Source organism: Phyllostomus hastatus, unplaced genomic scaffold (assembly GCF_019186645.2).
Source record: "Phyllostomus hastatus isolate PE091 unplaced genomic scaffold, TTU_PhHast_1.1 phas_scaffold_12, whole genome shotgun sequence".
Taxonomy (NCBI): domain Eukaryota; kingdom Metazoa; phylum Chordata; class Mammalia; order Chiroptera; family Phyllostomidae; genus Phyllostomus; species Phyllostomus hastatus.
In genome coordinates this window covers 20,535,931-20,555,255 of record NW_025334007.1, presented here as the reverse complement: position 1 = coordinate 20,555,255, position 19,325 = coordinate 20,535,931, and the positions used below count along the sequence as shown (strand labels likewise).

At 56.2% G+C, this 19,325-nt stretch overlaps 1 protein-coding gene across 5 annotated transcripts in view; it reads right to left on the bottom strand.

Moving 5' to 3' along the window:
• The window catches only part of NLGN4X (neuroligin 4 X-linked), a 151,443-nt gene that overhangs the window by 117,132 nt on the left and 14,986 nt on the right, over window positions 1-19,325 (bottom strand). For 4 of the 5 annotated variants that reach the window (XM_045855957.1, XM_045855961.1, XM_045855959.1 and 1 more), the window contains exons 2-3: window positions 14,485-14,654; window positions 13,024-13,112 (exon numbers count right to left, since the gene is read on the bottom strand). The exons of the other annotated variant lie outside the window; for it this stretch is intronic. The gene's annotated coding sequence lies outside the window, so the exon portion shown is untranslated. The remainder of the gene's footprint in view (window positions 1-13,023; window positions 13,113-14,484; window positions 14,655-19,325) is intronic. 5 annotated transcript variants of the gene reach the window in all.

The window sequence follows — 19,325 nt, the reverse complement described above, 5'->3', positions numbered from 1 at the left end:
GACAGATCTGAGCCCCTGCGAGTGGGGGGACGTGATCTGACACCCCCGGGCTTTGGGGGAACGGCGGGACCCACGGGGCTACGCAGAGAACACGCCCGCCCGACGGAGGCGCCGCGCTGGGGTTCTGCACACGTGCGCCTGCTTGGAAGGGTCCTGGGGGCGTGCGCAGGCTTTGAACCAGCGGAGCGCGGGCGCTGAGCCGGTGCAGAGCGAGCCACTTCAATGCTCTGAGGCCCTCGTCACTGGTCTGCCCACGCGTCAGCCCAGGGCCCACCTGTGCCCACAGGTATGTGTTCCCAGACCCCCACGGGGTGCCTGAGGCGATGGATAGTCCCAAACCCCACCGACACGACCTTTTTTCCGACCCACGCACACCTGTGGTAAAGATACATGGTAAGGTCGGCACAGAAATATATGAACAATCACATCACGATAAAATAGAAGAAATACAACAATTCGCTGCAATGAGTTATATACAAATCACACGCCTACGATTTTGTGCTAAAAGATTTTGTCAGCCCTGGCTGGCGTAGCTCAGTGGATGGAGCGCGGGCTGCGAACCAAAGCGTCGCAGGTTCGATTCCCAGTCAGGGCACACGCCTGGGTTGCAGGCCACGGCCCCCAGCAACCGCACATGGATGTTTCTCTCTCTCTCTTTCTCCCTCCCTTCCCTCTCTAAAAATAAATAAATAAAATCTTTTCTTAAAAAATTCTGTCATAAAAAAGAGGCATCATTTGTGCCAGACACCCTGTATACTGATTTTCTCAAACGTAAAAAAGGGATAATACAAAAGAAATTATGTGAATAAGACTTTTAATGAAAGCAAGCGAGACCCACTAATTTGTTGACTACGCATAATTTGGGAGTTAAGAAAGACGCTGGGGTCCGTCTTCTCCGCAAAGGTGGCGCAAAGAGCCATATCTCCCAGGGGCGTTTTGGCGTGATTTATAACCTGATCGGGTATTTCAGCCTCCTTCTCCCCAGGGCGGTGATTCGGTCTGAGGCTGCAATTAAGACGAGGTTCCCCCTCCTCAGGCCTCCCAGACGGTAAATAACTCCAAGCACAAACGGCCATGATTTCTCCCCCACAGCACACACTGCCCAGGCGGAGGTTGAGTTCATTTTAAAATATGTGTATTTAAAGAAGGGGTGGCTGGACGGCATCTTTGTTGGGGATTTGGCCTTAGGAGCAGTACAATCACATTTGGTGGGCGTTTTCCTTTGCTGACTGTGCAGAACATTAGAAGACGGGGAACTTTGTGGGTTCATCAGAGAGAGAGAGAGAGGGAGGGAGGGAGAGGAAGGGAGAGAGGGAGAGAGAGAGAGAGAGAGAGAGAGAGAGAGAGAGAGGGAGAGAGAGAGGGAGGGAGGGAGAGGGAAGGAGGGAGGGAGAGAGAGAGAGGGAGAGAGAGAGGGAGGAAGGGAGAGGGAAGGAGGGAGGGAGAGAGAGAGAGAGAGAGAGAGAGAGACAGAGAGAGAGAGAGAGGGAGAGAGAGAGAGGGAGAGAAAGAGACAGAGAGAGAGAGAGAGAGGGAGAGGGAGAGGGAGAGAGAGAGGGAGAGAGAGAGGGAGAAAGGGGGAGAGAGAGAGAGGGAGAGAGAGAAACGGAGGGAGGGAACGAGGAGGAAGCAGCCAGCCCCTGGTGTTCCCCCCCCCCACCCCCGCACGGAAGAGCTGGCACCCAGGGAGGTGTCTGCGTCTGCAGTAACAGCTGGGACAACACACCTCCCCCCCCCCGTTTCCTGAGACAGCCTAGAATATCCTGCACCCACCAACCCTGTCCCCCTGTTCGCCCGGCCCCCAAACCCCTCCCCTCCGGCAGCCCCCAGCCTGTGCCTCTGACCCCGTTTCTGATTTGCGTGTTTACTGTGTGCTTCCGGCCGCACCTGCCCGTGACATCACACGCTGCTCCTCCTTCCCTGACCCCTTGCACTGAGCACACACCCGACCCTCCAGGTCCACTTCACATGGGTACAAAACACTGAACGTCAATGGCGATTCATTTTTTTTAAAAAATAGCCTTTAGGATAGTTTTTCATTAATTCCGTGTCATCTGCATGTGAATAAATATCGAAAGGCATGCTGATTCTCTGTTTAAAAGTCTAAAACAGCTAAATGGTGTATAGCCTATAGATACTCCTACTTTTTTTTTGTGGTGCAAACTGCACCTGCTGTGCACCCCCTTTGGCCCAAGAACACAGAACTCAGCCCTGAGTCGGCCCAGCGCACCGGTTCCCTCCTCCCCCACCCTGAGCTCCGCGCCTGGGCCCATCAGCCTCACACACGCACCGCGCAGTCCTGGTCTTGGCTACAGAGCCCCTGCAGCACGCGTGTGAGGGGACACGCACAGAAACGTCCCCTGCAGCCAGAGTCAAGGCAGCAGAAAACAAAAAAGGACTAGCACAGCTGTGCCTGAATAAGAGGAAAGAAAATGTTGCCTGCTGAAAGAACACTACACAACCGAGACAACGGAATAAGCTAGACACTTGTTATCAAGAGTGCTAGCATTTCGCCCTGGCTGGTGTAGCTCGGTGGATTGAGCGCGGGCTGCGAACCCAAGCGTCGCAGGTTCGATTCCCAGTCAGGGCACATGCCTGGGCTGCAGGCCAGGGCCCCCAGCAACCGCACATGGATGTTTCTCTCTCTCTCTCTCTCTATCTCCCTTCCCTCTCTAATAAATAAATAAAATCTTTTAAAAAAACAATACTGAATGCTAGTTGTAACTGAAAAGAAATTAAATTAAAAAAAAAAACAAAGAAAAAACAAGAGCAGGAGAAAAGCAAGCCCCGGAGAAGGTCGGCATGAGCAGCATCCGAGGTGACAACGGTACCGCCTCTGTTTCTCCCTGCCTGCGCTGCCTACTCCCCGCGCTCCACCACCACGGGAAAACACGGCCCGAGGCCCCACGTTCCGTGAGCTCTTGAGTGTTTTTCGTCATTCATGGCCAGATCCCGCAACTCCCCGGGGCAGGTCTACCTCCGGCCTGTCCTCTGTGTGGGAACTCCTTTGGAACTTCCGAGACTCCCCCTTGCTTTTCTCCAATGCGTATGCGTTGCACAGGAAGGCACAAAAGGGTTGATCTTTTTTTCCCTAAATGAATCAGGTGTCACCAATTTGTGGGCAGTGAGTGCCTTCCTTGCTGTTTCCAGCAAGCCTGTTCACGGACATTCTCCGGCTGCGGCTGACCCCTCCTAACCCGATGACACCCAATGACACCCTCTGCGGCAGCCTTTCCAGCTCCCCTGGGCTTAATTATCTCTCTTTTTTAAAATGATTTTATTTATTTATTTTTAGAGAGGGAAGGGAAGGAGATAGAGAGAGAGGAACATCCATGTGCGGTTGCTGGGGATTATAGCCTGCAACCCAGGCCTGTGCCCTGGCTGGGAATCGAACCTGCGACGCTTGGGTTCGCAGCCCGCACTCCATCCACGGAGCTACGCCAGCCAGGGCTGCTTCATAATCTCTTAACCCGTCTGTTGCTGCGTGTGCTTTTCCACGGGCCCGCCCCCGGCGCTGTCACCACACGGACGCACACGGACACGGACAGAACCTTGACTTGGAAGTGTCGCCTGACAGACAAGCTGTCCACCACGGAAGTCTGCCAGCGGGAGGAGGGTGGCCCTGGGAGAGGAGGTTCCTCCTGCGTCGCCACACATCGGGGCCGCGGGGCTGCTGGCCTCGACGAGGTTTTAGAAACAGCAGGTACAAGACGAGTCCTCGCCCCTCGGAAGTGTGCCCTGGGAACTCATCGGGTCACTAGGAACCCGTGGTGAGTGACGGCAGCCCGGAGCGCCGGCCACAACGTGCGCCGCTGGCGATGAACTCGGGTTCCCTCTCTCAGCGCCCCTCCCTGCCTGCCTGCCGGTCTCCCTCGGTCTCTGTCCGTGTAGGTGCCCACCCAACATCGTTACGGGCGACGTTAAAATGACAGGCCTCCCCCCGACGAGGCCATGCTGATGTTGGGTTCCGTGTCGCACACGGGAAGTTTGCAGAAAAGCCCTCAGGACATGGACAATTCACCCGCTTCCAGGACGTTGTCCGAGAGGAAGGGAGGAAGCCAAAACTCACGCGGGAGGCGAGGAAGAGGCGGAGGGGACACTTCGCTTCCTGTCGGGTGAGCCCTTCTCGTGGGAACGGGTGTCCGGTTCCTCGGACAGACGCTCAGGCGGGACAGAGAACAGGCTTTTCAAGCAAAGGCGGGGGGTCGGGGGGGGGCAGACGATTCAGGGCTACAGCGATCTGTACACTCCGAGAGACAAACTCAAGGGCAAGGCCGTGCCATCCAGGCAGCTGTCAAACTCGTCGCTGCACAGAGTCCACGATCAGCTTCTCTGCGATTACGAACAACACACGTGTGTGTGTGTGTGTGTGTGTGTGTGTGAGTCACCAGCTTCCCATCACGCAGGGACACCGAGACGGCGGCCAGGGGACGGTACGTGGGAGCAAGGTGCCCTCCCCGCACACGCACGAGCAGCCTGTCCACGCCCACGAGTGCTCGCCGGTGGCCTGAGTCCCCCTCGCTGGGGCGGCGGCGGCGTGGGAAAGGGCCGGTGACAATGAGAGGAAGTTTGGCTGCGAGACCGCGGTCCTTGACCATGGAACACATGTCGGCGCGGGGACTGACGGCCGTGGCCCTTGAGTGAAAGGACCCCCGGAACCCCAGCAGCAGAACGCCCGGGGGCGGGGGGAGGGGGGCCTCTCCAAGGAGCCGCCCGCGCTGACTGCCCACAAACCGCCAACAGGAGAACGTGACCTTGACGTCCGCCTCGGGGGCCGTCGGGGAAACAGGAGAGGGATGGTGGGAACAATGGAATGGGAATGGCAGCCCCGACCTCAAACAACGGGCTTCCGGAAGCACACACCATTCAGAAAGGGGGACATTCCGTGACTTCGGGTGGGGCGAGCGGCCGGGAATAGGGGCGCCTTTGTGACAGGGGCATGAGGTCATGCGCAAGCAATTACCGGCTCTCTGCCGAGGGCGCCTGCGATGACAAAGGGGACAGACAGCAGCCGGACGAGGCGGAGTGCCCAAGCTGCCTCCTCCTTTCTTTCTTTCTTTTTTTTTAATTGTTTCATGGAAAGCGCTGTATCCAGGTACACAGAACCCTTGGTGGGATTTTAAGTCCCAGCAGTAATCTCTGCGGCCCCCGGCCCCTTGCTCCCAAAGGCCCAGCTGTGTGCTGGGGCCCTGGGCGGTGGGGGCGGGGGGGGGGGGGGTAGCGCCCTCTCGGCCGGGCGGCACCCTGAGCTCCATCACCCGGGGCCCTGGGGCAACGAGGCGGGAGCACGGCGCTGATGAAACTCTGCAGGCGAGCCAAAGAGCAGCCCGACGGGGTGCACGGCGGGGCTTCCCACGAGTGTGTTCCCATCCACACGACGTGCCGTGTTGCTGGGCTTTTTTTTTTGCCTTTTAGAAAAATTGTGTTTTGACAGCCAGGACTCGCATGCGGGCTTGAAAGCCAGCCCACGCACAGTACTGAACGAGCAACAGGCAACCGCAACCGCGCCCCCAAGTTACACCCCCGGGGGCCCCCCACAGGCAGACACTGGGGGAGGTCAGGTAGACTTTCTTCTCCACGCAGGGGTCAGCACAATCCCAACGATGGTTTGCATGCCTTTGCACTGATATCTGAAGTCTAGATGCTGTCTGAAAATTACGGGTGGGCAGCCACCGCCCTGCTGGCCCCTTCCTGTCAACGTCCCCCACGTCACGGCCACTCTGCCGTGCCGGCGTCACTCGCGAGGGCTCACGCAATCGGAATCGTGCAAGTCACGGCGACGCGTCCATCGAGCCCTATGCCCTGCTGGTCTCCCAGGTGCAGCAGATAAACAGCACAGAGGCGACTTGGAGAAACGTCCGAGAGAAACTGATGAAACACCGCCGCCCGTCCACGCGCAAGAGTGCCTTGCGGCTGTTTCGCCACGACGCCAGCCCCCGCGTTCGTATGCATTGAGCCGCACAGGCACCCCCTGCCCCGCAGTCTTCCGTGGGAAATGCACCCGCGACACGCGATCGTGTCCGTGCCCTCGTCTCTGCAAACGGGAACGCGACAGGTCGTCCACACAGCGTGGCGGGACTGACCTTCCCACGACAGGACTCGGCGTGCTGAACACGAAATCCCGTGCGCTCCTCCCACACGGGAAGCTCAGGCGGAAGGAACTCGGAGGACGTGCAGAGCACGTACCTTTAGAGAGAAGAAGGGAGGCGGCAGGGGGGCGGGCGGGATTTTCTGTAACGGCCACGGTTTCTCACATCTGCCTGCCGTGTGCAGCTCTCGGGGGTCAAGATTTGCTGCCTGGGCGCGTGGGGTGCGTGGACGCAGGTGTGAAGAACTCCCCCACCCTCGAGACCGAAGGGGAGGGCGCCGGCCGGCTGCTCTGCAAGGAGGTGGGCATTTCCTTAACCCTCCTGCCCATGTGCTTGTTTTCGCGCCAGAAATGCTCCCCTAAAAATAGGTCTCCTGCATCCCCTTGGCCCTTTGCTGGATAATTCTTCAAAGTGCATTCTTATTCCCAGTGCATATGACTGTTTTAGGACGTCAAGAAATGAAGCAGCTTCTTGCCTTTTCTAGAACGTGGCAGGGTCTACGCCAGCCACTGAGCACCCTGCTGTTCCCGGAAAACAGGTAAAAGCTTCTGTGCCCACACAAAAACCTTGCACTCGGATGTTTATAGCAGCCCCATCCATCAGAGCCAAACTCGGAAGCAACCCAGACATCCTTGGTGAGGTGATGGATAAAGGAACCGCATGACGGCCAGACCACGGAATATTATTCAGCATGAAAAAGAAATAAGCCGTCGAGGCGTGAGAACATGAGGAGGTACCGGGAACGCAGAGGACTGGGGGGCGGGGGGGGGAAGCGGGTCCGAAAACGCCACACGGGGTCGAGTCCCAATTCTAAGATATTTCAGAAAAGGCCGCACGACGGAGACGGTCAAAACACCGGTGGCTGCCAGGGGTCGGGAGGGGAGAGGGATACACAGGAAGCAAGCAGAGTAAAACGCAGGGCAGAGCCACGGTTCTGTGGGGCACCGGAATGTGGGGGAACATGTCCCTGTACCTCTGTGGGGACACAGAGAGTCGACGACACCAGGGATGAACCCTCGTGTGGACTCCGAACTTTGGGTGGTCACATGTCAATGTAACTTCGTCCACTGTTAACACAGGTAGCGTGCAGTGGGGTGTGGACAGTGGGAGAGGCTGGATTTGGGGGAACGGAGGGGGAATATGGGAAATCTCTGTACCTTCCTCTCGATTTCTGCTGTGAAGCTAAACTGGTCTTAAAAAGTCTTCATTTAAAAAAAAACAACAACAACAAGCCCTGGCTGGCGTAGCTCAGTGGATTGAGCATGGGCTGCGAACCAAAGCATCACAGGTTCGATTCCCAGTCAGGGCACATGCCTGGGTTGCAGGCCACGGCCCCCAGCAACAGCACATGGATGTTTCTCTCTCTCTCTCTCTCTCCCTTCCTTCCCTCTCTAAAAATACATCAATAAAATCTTTAAAAAATATTTTAAAGAAATAATTCACGTTCTTCAATGCATATACAGGAGACCAGAACAAATACTGGGGAAAAAGAGGGAGAATAATTCACATTCTTTGGTGCATACACAGGAGACCAGAACAAATACTGGGGGAAAATATCTCTAGAATCGACATTCCATTGCTTCTAAGCTGCTATTATCCATAGAGAAATGTCATGAGACACAACATTGAGCGACTTCACGTACGTTGATAAGATTCGAGGGTGGCTGCCGTACCTTCTCAGCTGCAGGGACGGCAGGAGGTAAGTGGGCTCACCCAATGTCACTCGGCCACGCGGGCAGCTCAGCCACGACCAGCCCTTTTGGCTACAGGTTTCCCACGAGCACCTGTTGCGTCTCTTGTCAAACAACAGAGCTGTTCACGTGCACCTGAGTTCGGCCCCCGCTGCCCGTGTCCCTCCCACCTGCCCTGCACAGCCACAGGTCCCAAGGGGGGAGGCGACACCACCAACTGACGTTTCTCTGGAAACCACCGACTGCCTACGAGGGTCGTCGTGGACGTTCCGACGAGCCCAGTACGAGTCTGGGGCACAGTTGTCACGTGGCTCAGGGCGCAAGCTGCCCCGGTGAAGCTCTCAGACGCCCCCGCCACCCCACGGGACGCTCCAATCAATGAACACTTAGGGACACGGTGGGCCACGTCTCCGCAGTGTCTGCGCAAAGGGAAGGCAGGAGGGCATATCCAAGGACCATTTTTGGACAGAATGCCCTCAGTCGAAACCGAAATAGAGTTTGCTCATATCGACTGCAGGCCCACGGCACACGGAGCCGACGTCCGACCGTCCGGCGGAGAGAGACAGGACCACCCCCTCCCCTACAGACACGCGTTACCTACCTACTTCCGGGGAGTGTGCTGAGTCACAACTACCTGGCTGTGGAATTCTCACGCGTGCACACGTGCGATGCGTGAGCTCTTGGGCTCTCAGTGCAAAGAAAAAACGCACATCACTGAGGGGGGCAAGGATGGAGGGTGGCAGGGGCTGGAGGGAGTGGCGGCGGGAAAATAGGGAGACAACGGTACTTGAACAACAATTAATAAAAATGCAAAAAATGAAAACGAAAAAAAATTTTTAAAGATGGTATGTATTTATTTTTAGAGAGGGAAGGGAGGGAGAAACAGACACACAGAGAGAGAAACATCCATGTGCGGTTACTGGGGGTCATGGCCCACAACCCAGGCACGTGCCCTGACTGGGAATCGAACCTGCGACGCTTTGGTTCACAGCCCGCACTCCAACCACTGAGCTACGCCAGTCAGGGCAGAAAAAAATTTTTAAAAATTCGGTGAGCAGGCTAAACACGGCAATGAGTGCGTGTGCTGAATCGAGCATTCCTCTCTTGTGGGCCGTGAAACGCATGACTGGGCGTGAGAGACAGCCCGTCAAGCGGGTGCCCCGTGGTGCGTCTGGGTCAGTCCGGTTAATGACAAAGCTCAGGCCCAACAATCAGGGGCCAATTATCACCTGTCACCGGGACAGCTGGCGGCGACCCACGCCCATCTGTGTCAGCCGCCCCTCCTTTGTTCCACGGGGGGTGGTCACTGGGCGTCCCCCTGGTGCACCAACATTTCACGGGTGAAACTCTGGGGTCCTCCCGGGCCCTGTTCCCGCAGGCGCCCGCGATTTCAGCTCACAGACACCTGCTCAGCGCCTCACAGATTGTACAGGGCGCACTCGCAGAACCCCTGATGGGAAGGCAGGCGTCTCTGCTATGAATAATCATGTGGTATACACGAATATGCACGGCGAGTCGGCAGATCTGAGGTGTTGACTGTGCAAACCGCCTTTCCGGCTCTCAGAGAACCGCGAGGCCCGCCCTAAGTCAGGGAGGGACAGACCCGTCGTAAAGGGTCAAATAATCTGTATTTTCGGCCGCACCAGCCCCACGGTGTCTGGTGCAAACATTCGGGTGTGTCACTGACCGGGGGAAGGAACCACACGACAAAACGGAAATGCAAGACTCAGGCCGTTTCAATCCAACTTCATGCGTAAGAGGGAGGGACTCCTTAGCTGCCGGCCACAGCTGGCTCACCGGAACCTGCACCCTGCGATTCGCGCACAGGGGAGCCTTCACGCCATCCAAACCGCCAGCAACAGTAGCCGGCGCCTGCACCTTATCAACAGTGTAAGGTGATGTATCTGTCTGCGCTTGCCTCTCTTTTTCCGCTCTGAAATATAGCCTTTTGGTGGCAAAGAAGCATCACATTCGGCAAAAACAGGCAGTATGGTGTTTTTCCTTTTTTATGGAGCTTATGTGGGTGGCACTGGCTCATCAACCTACGTCGGCTCCGGGCGTACGCTTCCGTCACACGTCCTCCGTGGGTGGCACTGTGTGGTCACCGCCCGCAGTCGGGCCTCCTTCCGTCACCACTGGCCCCCCCTTACCCTCCCCTGCCTGCCCCAGCCCCTTCCCTCCGGTCATCACCACCGCCGCCACCCTCTCGGTCATCAGTTTTGGAGCAAACGAAGCCGTCCTTGGAACACACTGAGAGTTCATTCCCAACCTCAGCTCGCCAAGACCATCCCGGACAAGTGCGCCCCTGAACCGGGAACGGCTGGTTGCAACACGGGTCGCAGACCCAGAAGGGGTCCAGTGCACCTTGGACAGAAAATCTGATTAAACTGGCATTTGAGACGAAACAGACGGAGTGAATTATGAGTGTTTCCTCGGCCCCTGCTTCTCTTCATCTATCGTCACAGGCGCTGCCCTCAGAAGAGGGTTGCACGCCTGTATTTTCTGAGCACGCCAGAAGCCTGACCATCGGAAAGCAGCTACCATGGGCAGGGGGGAGGTGGGCTGGGTGGAGGAGGGCACGCAGGGAAAATTGGGACAACCGTGGTAGAACAACAATAAAATATTTTGTATCATGTACAAGTACAAGGTGACTCCATTTCCCCCCACCCCGGTATTTCTTACACAAGGAAGCCAGCTACTCGGCAGCAGCAGACCCAGATCATAACAAACAACGCCCCGATTCACAGACCCCCGTGTCTTCCCGGAAACCCCGCACCTCTCGGAAAGGACCAGAGCTGTCCCTACCGGGGAGCTCGGGGGGTGAGAGAGAGTCGTCACGATGCACCGAGGTCGCAGGGGCAATAACCGGCCAGGGCACGGACAAGAAGCAGCCAGTGAATGTGTCGATAAGGGGAACGACAAATTGATGTGTCTGTCTGTCTCCCTCTGCCTCAAATCAATAAAGAAAAAACAATGAAAAGGAAACAACCATGGTTCCAATTAAGGAATCAAAGTCCTTTTCATTCTTAAAGTCTTGAGACTGCAGGGCAAGACTCTTTGGGTACGAGCTTCTCATCTACACCAGCCACCATCCGGGGGAGACAATCAGGGACATGGCCTTGCAGGGCCACCACTCACCGAGGGCCACCCTGATGTCACCCCGAAGCCTGCTCCCCCTCTGGCAGGGAGACGGAGTCTTGCACAAACATGCCGAGACCGGCCCGTGGTCTCCAACGCAGAGTGCACGTACACGCAGGTGCCAAAGACAACAAGGCACCTGTCAAAAGTAGGAGGGTCTCAGCCCTGGCTGGCGTAGCTCAGTGGATTGAGCGCGGGCTGCGAACCAAAGCGTCGCAGGTTCGATTCCCAGCCAGGGCACATGCCTGGGTTGCAGGCCACGGCCCCCAGCAACCGCACATGGATGTTTCTCTTGCTCTCTCTGTCTCTTTCTCCCTCCCTTCCCTCTCTGAAAATAAATAAATTAAATCTTTTAAAAAAAAGTAGGAGGGTCTCACGTGGCACTCTCAAAGTGACTGGGCACTTTGTACCACGTTCCCTGCGGGTCTCGCCACGGGGGCTCTGGTAGTAGGGGCGGTGAGCCCTCCCCCACACGGAGCGTCACGCCAGCCCCAGCCGGAGGAAGGCCGCGTCTCCTCGCAGTGGGGCGACTGGAACTGTCACCACCCACCACGCTGCCCGGGGTGGCTGCTCCAGAGGCCAGTGGGTGAGAAGGAAGATGAGACCTTCAGAGACATCATGGTTCGGCTATACACGCATGCTCCTCCAGATGGAGAAAAGATTAAAAATGTTAAAAGTCACATACGGTCAATAATATTGTGGTAATTATGTATGTACGGGGCCGGGGGGCGGGGGGTACTGGAAATACTGAGAGGAACACTCCATAAAGTTTGTGATTATCTAACCACGACGCTGTGCCCCTGAAACCGATACAAAACAAAACGGAAAAACGAATCGAGTGCGACAAGGAGAAAAAAAGGCTCACGACCCAGGAGACACGTGCTGCTCCTGATTGTTCAGCGGTCGGGGCGGATAACAGGCGTGCACGTGAAGTGCCTTGGCTAACACCGATAAAGCGCCAGGCAATAAAAAGAGCACACGGACCATTTTCTCGACCACCATCTTTCGGTTTTGCGTGTTCATGACAAAAAGAAGGACAAGATGGGATTTTATTAATTACAAATTATCTTTGGAAAAAAACCTAGTATTTTTTAATAGAGAGAAACCGAGAGAAGAATTTGGAAGCCAAGTTCGTGGAAGAGGACTTCCACACAGGGCGTGATCTTGACGATCTTCTGGAGTCCGGGACAGCTACAGAAGCTTGTTATCGCGTAAATCAATACACGGATACGATGCGGTCCGCCGGAAACTAATGCTCAAAAGCCACCTGGGCTACAACTTGCGAGCAAGGTTAGGAAGCCGGGGCGCTGACACGGGTAAGAAAACGGGTCCATAAGCAGCAGGTAACCAACACGTGACGATGAAGACAGCGTCGGCAGGGCCTGATGGACCTCGGAACCGTGAAAAGACACCCAACTGTTGACTGGAGATACCCAAAAACACACACCCTTTGAGACCCCTTGAAGCAGAGGATGAAAAGGTGCAAATTTGGCATGGCGACCTTGTCTGCGCTGACAGGCCCTCACAACCCCAGGTTGTAAAAAAAGTGTTCTTTCCACCCACTTCTCCTCCCCCTAGGCCACGCTCGGTTTCCGGTCTCCAGATGTGGAGAAGGACCCTGCGTCCTCAGTGGACCCCCAGCCTGGACTACAGGCGTGTGTCCACCACAGTGGGTTGCATGCTGCAGGGACCACGAACCGAACGCGTCAAAGGAGAGGCTGACACTGGTGCAATACCCTGACCACTCGAGACGGCTCCTCTAACACAGAGCGGGCCTCCAGGGACCAGCGGGGACAAGCGTGCACGTTTCAGAGGGTTCTACGGACAGCCGACCCTAACGACGAGACCCACTCCGCATCGCGGGTGTCCGGACGAACACACGATTCCCACACCATCCTCCATGCCCGACGCACGCCGTCACGCGGGTTCCAGCCACGCTCGAAAACGCTGCTTTGTCCTCTCCTTCACTGCAGATAGATTTTTTTTTTTTTACAGAAAACCACGTGCACCGCCCAGAGTCCCGCGAACACACTGCTAGAGCGCACTGACGTAAATTCCGCCGTAAGACACGTCCGCGGAGGTCAAGAGTCACGCTGGGCACCTACCATCACGCGGGGCTCCTTGAAGAAGGTGCCTTCAAGAACGGCTCCGCGGGAGTCCGCTGGGTCTCTTCCCCATGTCAGCACACTGTTCCCTGAGGACACACAACAGAGCAACACTCAGGGCTGTGCTCGGTCGGAGACACGCGGGACCACTTCAAAGCCACAGCCACGTTCCTCAGAAGGTCTCTCTCGGGCGGTTCCAGGCAGTAGCTGGTGGCGGTGACATCGTGCAATTCTTGGCCAGTTCCCTAGTGACTCAAGCGACACACCGAGAGGAGACACACACGAAGTGCGTGGATGCTACAACACACCACCTCGGCCCCCACGTGCCGTTCGAGAAGGGGAGCAGAGACAGCCTGCAGATGGCAATGCAGGTCTTGTGGGCTTCACCTGGGCACTGTTCGCTGTGGCTGAAGACAACACAGTGCGCGTCCGTGTCAGATCTAGCTGCTTTACATGACGAATTTAAAACCTTTAGGCCTGGCTGGCGTAGCTCGGCGGATGCAGCGCGGGCTGCGAACCAAAGCATCGCAGGTTCGATTCCCAGTCAGAGCACATGCCTGGGTTGCAGGCCACGGCCCCCAGCAACTGCACATGGATGTTTCTCTCTCTTTCTCCCCCCCTTCCCTCTCTAAAAATAAATAAAAAGAATCTTAAAAAATTAAAGTGAAACGATGAGACACCACCATGGGGTTCGTAAGATATTTCAAAGGGTAAACACCACGTTCTCTGGGTTAACAAGACGTCTTGATTTTTACCATTACATTCAGACGGCGTGGCCTCTTATACAATGCCTTACGACAGATCAATATGACCACTACAAAGAGCTGATCGTGTTGAAATGGACAGAAAACTATGTTTTATAATCTGTTTTCCCACGTAACTATACTTTACAATACACGCATCATTTGCAAAGACTTGCACTATACGTATTATTCATCTACAGAAACTCCTTTAAATGTTTTAATTTTTCACTTGCAGTAATACCTACGATTATATTAGCTCCAGGTGGAGAGTCTAGTGGTCAGACGTTTCTATACCTTGTTAGGAAGTGATTCCCGGAGAAGGCTAGAACACCCCTGACCCCACAGATAGTTACTTATTGTCTCTGATGATCTGCTGTTGAGTAGTCAAGGCACATCTGCATTGCTGAGCTGCAAACATGTTCACAAGTGTTACCATAAGAACCTCACGTGGCCCTGGCTGGCGTAGCTCCGTGGACTGAGCGCGGGCTGCGAACCAAAGCGTCGCAGGTTCGATTCCCAGTCAGGGCACATGCCTGGGTTGCAGGCCACGGCCCCCAGCAACCGCACATGGATGTTTCTCTCTCTATCTCTCTTTCTCCCTCTTTCTCCCTCCCTTCCCTCTCTAAAAATACATAAATAAAATCTTTAAAAAAAAAGAACCTCGTGTTATCCCATGGCATCTTGGCGCACACAGAGAATACAGTCAAAGGGAACAAACCTCTGAAGGAATCCGAGGTGGAAGCCACCACAGGCGCTAGACTCCACACTACGACGACGTCTCAACGGAGCCTCGCCATGTAATCTCATCTGCACCCCGGAAGGCGTGGGGGCGCCCGGAGACCTCCAGAGCCATTCCAACTGGTCCCGGGGAGCAGGTCCAGAACGTACCTGGAACACGAGACGTCAGGGTATAAATGTTTCCGTAAAACACGGCGTCCGGGAGCTCCTGACTTTTCAATCTGGCGCCACCATCACCTGGACGCCCTCACGCCCAGAGTGCCCCCAACAGGCACTGCCTGCGCACCCTGCATGGTTTCACCTCAGGAGGGTGTGCTCAGCACGGACCCTGCAGGGGACAGAACGGAGAAGGACCTCCCCAAAGACACGGTGGCCCCGCCCCTCCCCTCCAGGGCATGTGGGCTTGAGCTGCAAGAGTGTCACCAAAGCAAACGCTCATAGGTCATCGAGGACAAAGAGGTCGAGTGTCATGCTCGGAGGAGCGACAGCTCCCCGAGTGCGTCAGGAGACGGCCTGAAGGAGAGTCCGGGAGGAGGAAGGAGAGAAGGGTCACGGTCTTCAGAAGGCAGCCGATGCAAACATGCGGAGGAGGCAACGGCGGCAGACTCCCCCCCGGGGCGTCGGGACATCTGTGCCCTCATCACAACCGAGGGGACCCGGGGCTCTGAGTCAGCCGTGACTAATGCCTGCATGCGGACACGCACGCTCCCGACCGACGGGACGGCGTGAACTGAGTTTTCCAGCCCAAAGATCTGTCAGAGGTTGTTTTTAAATGTGAAAACCAGCCCTAGGGTCATGCACCGTGGATTTGAGTTTCCTTCTGAGTCACAGTGACCTGCTAAGTTTCTAAGACAAAAAAAAAAAAAAATAGGAGGAACAAGTTTCATTTGGGGAGATTTTGTGGAGTCGGTTAAAAAAAAAAGTCACACTTGAGGGAGGAAAGAACTTATCTCCACCTTTCAGTGGGGTTATCGGGATTACTTCAAATTGTGTCTGTCCACGTGCAAATGGGCGGGAACGACCTTAATTTCCACCCTAATTTACACAACCCACGTTTTATCTCCATCTCCTGAACAGAACAACCTTTCAGACTGTATCCATTTTTAAGAAGCTGCATATTTAATAAAACATCTGTCTCTGCCTTGGATTGGCTTCCAAGTTCTAATGCAACGTTGAAACGGTTTCATTCTTAGCGTGATGAAGGTCAAACAAAAATAACACAAAGGCAAATTTCAATTTGGGATTTAACAAGACTGAAGTAAAAATATATATATATATAGAATGAATTTTACAAGTCCACTCCTCCAGATTCACCCCACGAGTGTCATGAATTCAAAAGACATTGGTTTCTTGCCCACGTGGGTGATTTCGACCCAAATCTTGAGAAGCAGGCGCAAAGCACAGGTCGTCCACCCCTCCCCCGCAAACGGCGGGAATAACAGCACACACAGTAGGTTGACAGCTTTCAGGTACCACTGGAAACAATTCAGCTCCCAAATCCTTACCATCCCCACAATCTATCAGCCCCACTTGTCTGGGATGGACCAGAACGGGAAAAAGTTGACAAAGCGTTTCTCTGACACCATCTTAAAAAAAAAAATTGCCCCCCAAACTGTGAAAAACCTTTGGGGGGCACCCATACTGGCAAGGAGGATTTTGAAGGCTAAGTCATGTTTAAGAACGAAATTGTGTAAGAACGTTGAATGACCCATCCATTCTCAGTACCTCCCGCCAGTCGATCAACACCAAACTGAGCAACCAAGGAAAGTCTTCCCTTGCTCCGGTGACAGACAACATTCCTCCTCCAACAAATTGGTTCAAGGAACACAGGTGTGCTGTCCTGGTGTCCCCGAGTGGCCTCGCCCTCCAGGAAAACTGTGGTCGGTGCCCTGGGGACCCTTGTCCCAAACAGGCAGCGTTCGGTTTCTCATCCGTCCCACGACTATCAAGACGGCGTCTCCCAGCCACTCACTCCTTCAACAAACACCCAGGGGGAACTCGGACGGACTCGCGACACTCATACTTGAAGGGGGGAACGTCGATGACACGTGAGGAGACAAGTTTGGGGGAGCCCCGAGAAGGAAGGAAATGGGGGACTCCCACGAAAGCAATCGCACGTCCAACCAGCTCGACGCGGAAAGAGGGAAGAAGCATGTTCCAGGCAGACAGACACACGAGGTGGTTCATGAAAACGCCCTGATCTGTACGCGCTCAGCTGCACGGAACCAGAGACAACTGGTATACCCGCAGTGCCGCAAGCAGACCCTGCAGGGCGGAGAGGGGGTAGAGGCAGAGGCACGCACGGCGCCTGAGCATAAGAGGGAGCCTTCCTTCCTAAAACACTCGGACCCGGGAAAAGGGTCGCTGGGTCAAAGATTCCTACAAAGGGCCCGCCTTCGACGCCCACGACGCGTCCCTGTTTGAGAGTCCCTCGGGTGCCTCGTGAACGTACTCATTCTGCAAACACTGTGACGAGGTGGGTCCCCTCGTCCCCACTCTCTCACAGACGATAACAGTGGAACGTGGAGGTCAGCGGCTAGAATTCTCGTTGCTAGGAGACAGGAGGGGGCCTGGCCCGTCTGGCGGCAGTGGGTGAGGACCGCAGACGCATGTGGGCGGTGCCTGTCAGAGGCGGAGGGGCCGGCGAGTGCATCAAGCTGTGGCTCGAGGGTGGACACGGGTGGAGGAAGAAAAAAATAGTGAGAAGAGAACTGGGAGCCGATGTTTTGGCCTTGACCCTGGCTCTGGACAGAGCCCCGAAACCCCTTGGCGATTCCTGGGTGCTAGGCGTATGTTTTGTTCTAAGGAGAAGGCTCTTGGTGGGTCGATGGGTAGCTTCAGGATGGGGCGGGGGGCTGGCCACCAGGAAGCTGTGATTGGGAACTCGGAACTTCGGCACCCACCCCCACTCTCCAGGAAGGCGGGAGGGGCTGGAGGTGGGGTCCGTGAGGGGTCATGCCTCCCTGACACAGCTCCCCGAAAAACCTTACAGGCACAGAGCTCAGGAAGCTTCTGGGTGTCTGAGCCCGTCCACGGCCCAAGAAGGGAGGCACCCCAAGTTCACGGGGAACGAGTTCCTGTGTCCGGTCCCTTCCAGAGCTCGCCTCCTGTTCCCCTTCCCCTGGCTGCCCACCTGTACCTGCCATCACAGCCTTGACAAGATAATCAACTGCTAAAAGTGTAGGTAACCGTTCCCCTGAGTTGTGTCAGCTGTTCTAGCAAATTCTGCAACCCGGGAAGGCTGTCCTGGGTACCCGAGCCCCATGGGGAAGTCCTGGGTAACCCAGGGAGCTGCAGCTTACAATTAACCCGTGAAACGGGGCTGGGAGGGTCGGGGGGTGGGGGGTAAACCGGGTCTTGAACCCGTGAGGTCTCTTCTAGCACCAGTTCCCGTCAGAACTGGAGTGAATTTGGGGACATCCGGCTGGTGTGACAGAGAGTGGCTCGGTATCTGGGGGCCGGGGGGGGAGGGGGACAGACACACACAGGTGGTGACAGAAAGGTTCGTTGAGTGTGCAAACACAGGACAAACACACGAGCGATATCCCCAAGCAACACGGGAGAGAGGAAGACAGCGGTGACCCACAGCCCTGGATGCATCGGGGAGCAAGAAGCCAAGGGCACGTGCCGTCGTGGGTCCAGAGCCGCTCCCTCTGGTTGGAGCTCCCAGCATCCCCGGAGGCTGGAGACGCCGGTGAAGGGGCCCGGCGTGCTTCCTGGCAGGCTCTGGGCCGGACAGTCGCCTCCTGCAACCTACAACTTAGAAGGCGGAGCGGGACGAGTCTTCACACTAGCGCCTGCCCCACCGCTGAGTTTCAGCGCCTTTTAGATTCTCGCACGTCAGGACCGCCGGGCACCCAGCTTTTGCCAGCTTGGAGCTGCCGGGGGAGGTGGATCCCCGGATTCTGTTAAAAACGACGCAGTTTCGCATTGCGAGCCTCCCCTGCTGTGTGCGACATCTCCCCGGGCCACGCTGACGTTTATTCACAAACTACAGGCCCCGCCGCCGCCGCCGCCGCCGCCGCTAATCACGGCTGCAGATGAGCAGCATTCGAGTCAAGAGTCTTAATTACCAGGGTCGCGGCTCTCGAATCCCACGCAACTGGGGCTGGGAAGGACGGGGAGGTGGGGCCGGCCCACGCGTCTTCCCGCGGAGGGGCGTGCAGCCCGCCGCTGGGTTCCGAGCACTGCCCGAGAGCAGGGGTGCCCACCCCGACTCTGGAACTCACGGGGGGTGCTGCGATCTCCCTCGGGCCTGATGGCACGGAGGTGGTGCCCGGGAAAGACAACGGTCCCGCTCTGCTGGACCGTCTTGGAGAGCCAGGGAGGAAGTTAGTCTCCTGCGGTAAGAGCGGGGGGCATGGCCGAAGGTGCTGGGTGGGCCCCGCTCCCGTCGAAGGCCCCAGGGGCGGGGACTCCTTCCTCCTCCTCTTCCAGACTCAGGGGGCTGGGGGCGGCCCGTGGCTTTGCTGGGCTGGCAGCTCCATCCCGCCGATGTCTGCACCCACCTGCTACCTGAGCGTCTGAGTCTGGGTCTCACCTCCGCCTTCCCGGCAGCTGAGTCTTCCCGGGGCATTCCCGCCCCTTCCTCACACGGGTGGGGGGGGGGGGCGGACTAGCCCCACGGGACGACAGCCCACTTTTAATAGCTCCCCTTCCCGTTCCACGGGCAGGGACCTAATTTCCAAATAGGGGCACACAGTATGGTGTCGGGGTTCGGACTTCATTATGTCTCTGTGGGGGAACAATTGAACCCACGGCGCCTGGTTTATTTGTCACAGGAGCTGGTCGGACTGATGGTGTTTTTGACTCAAGGTTCTC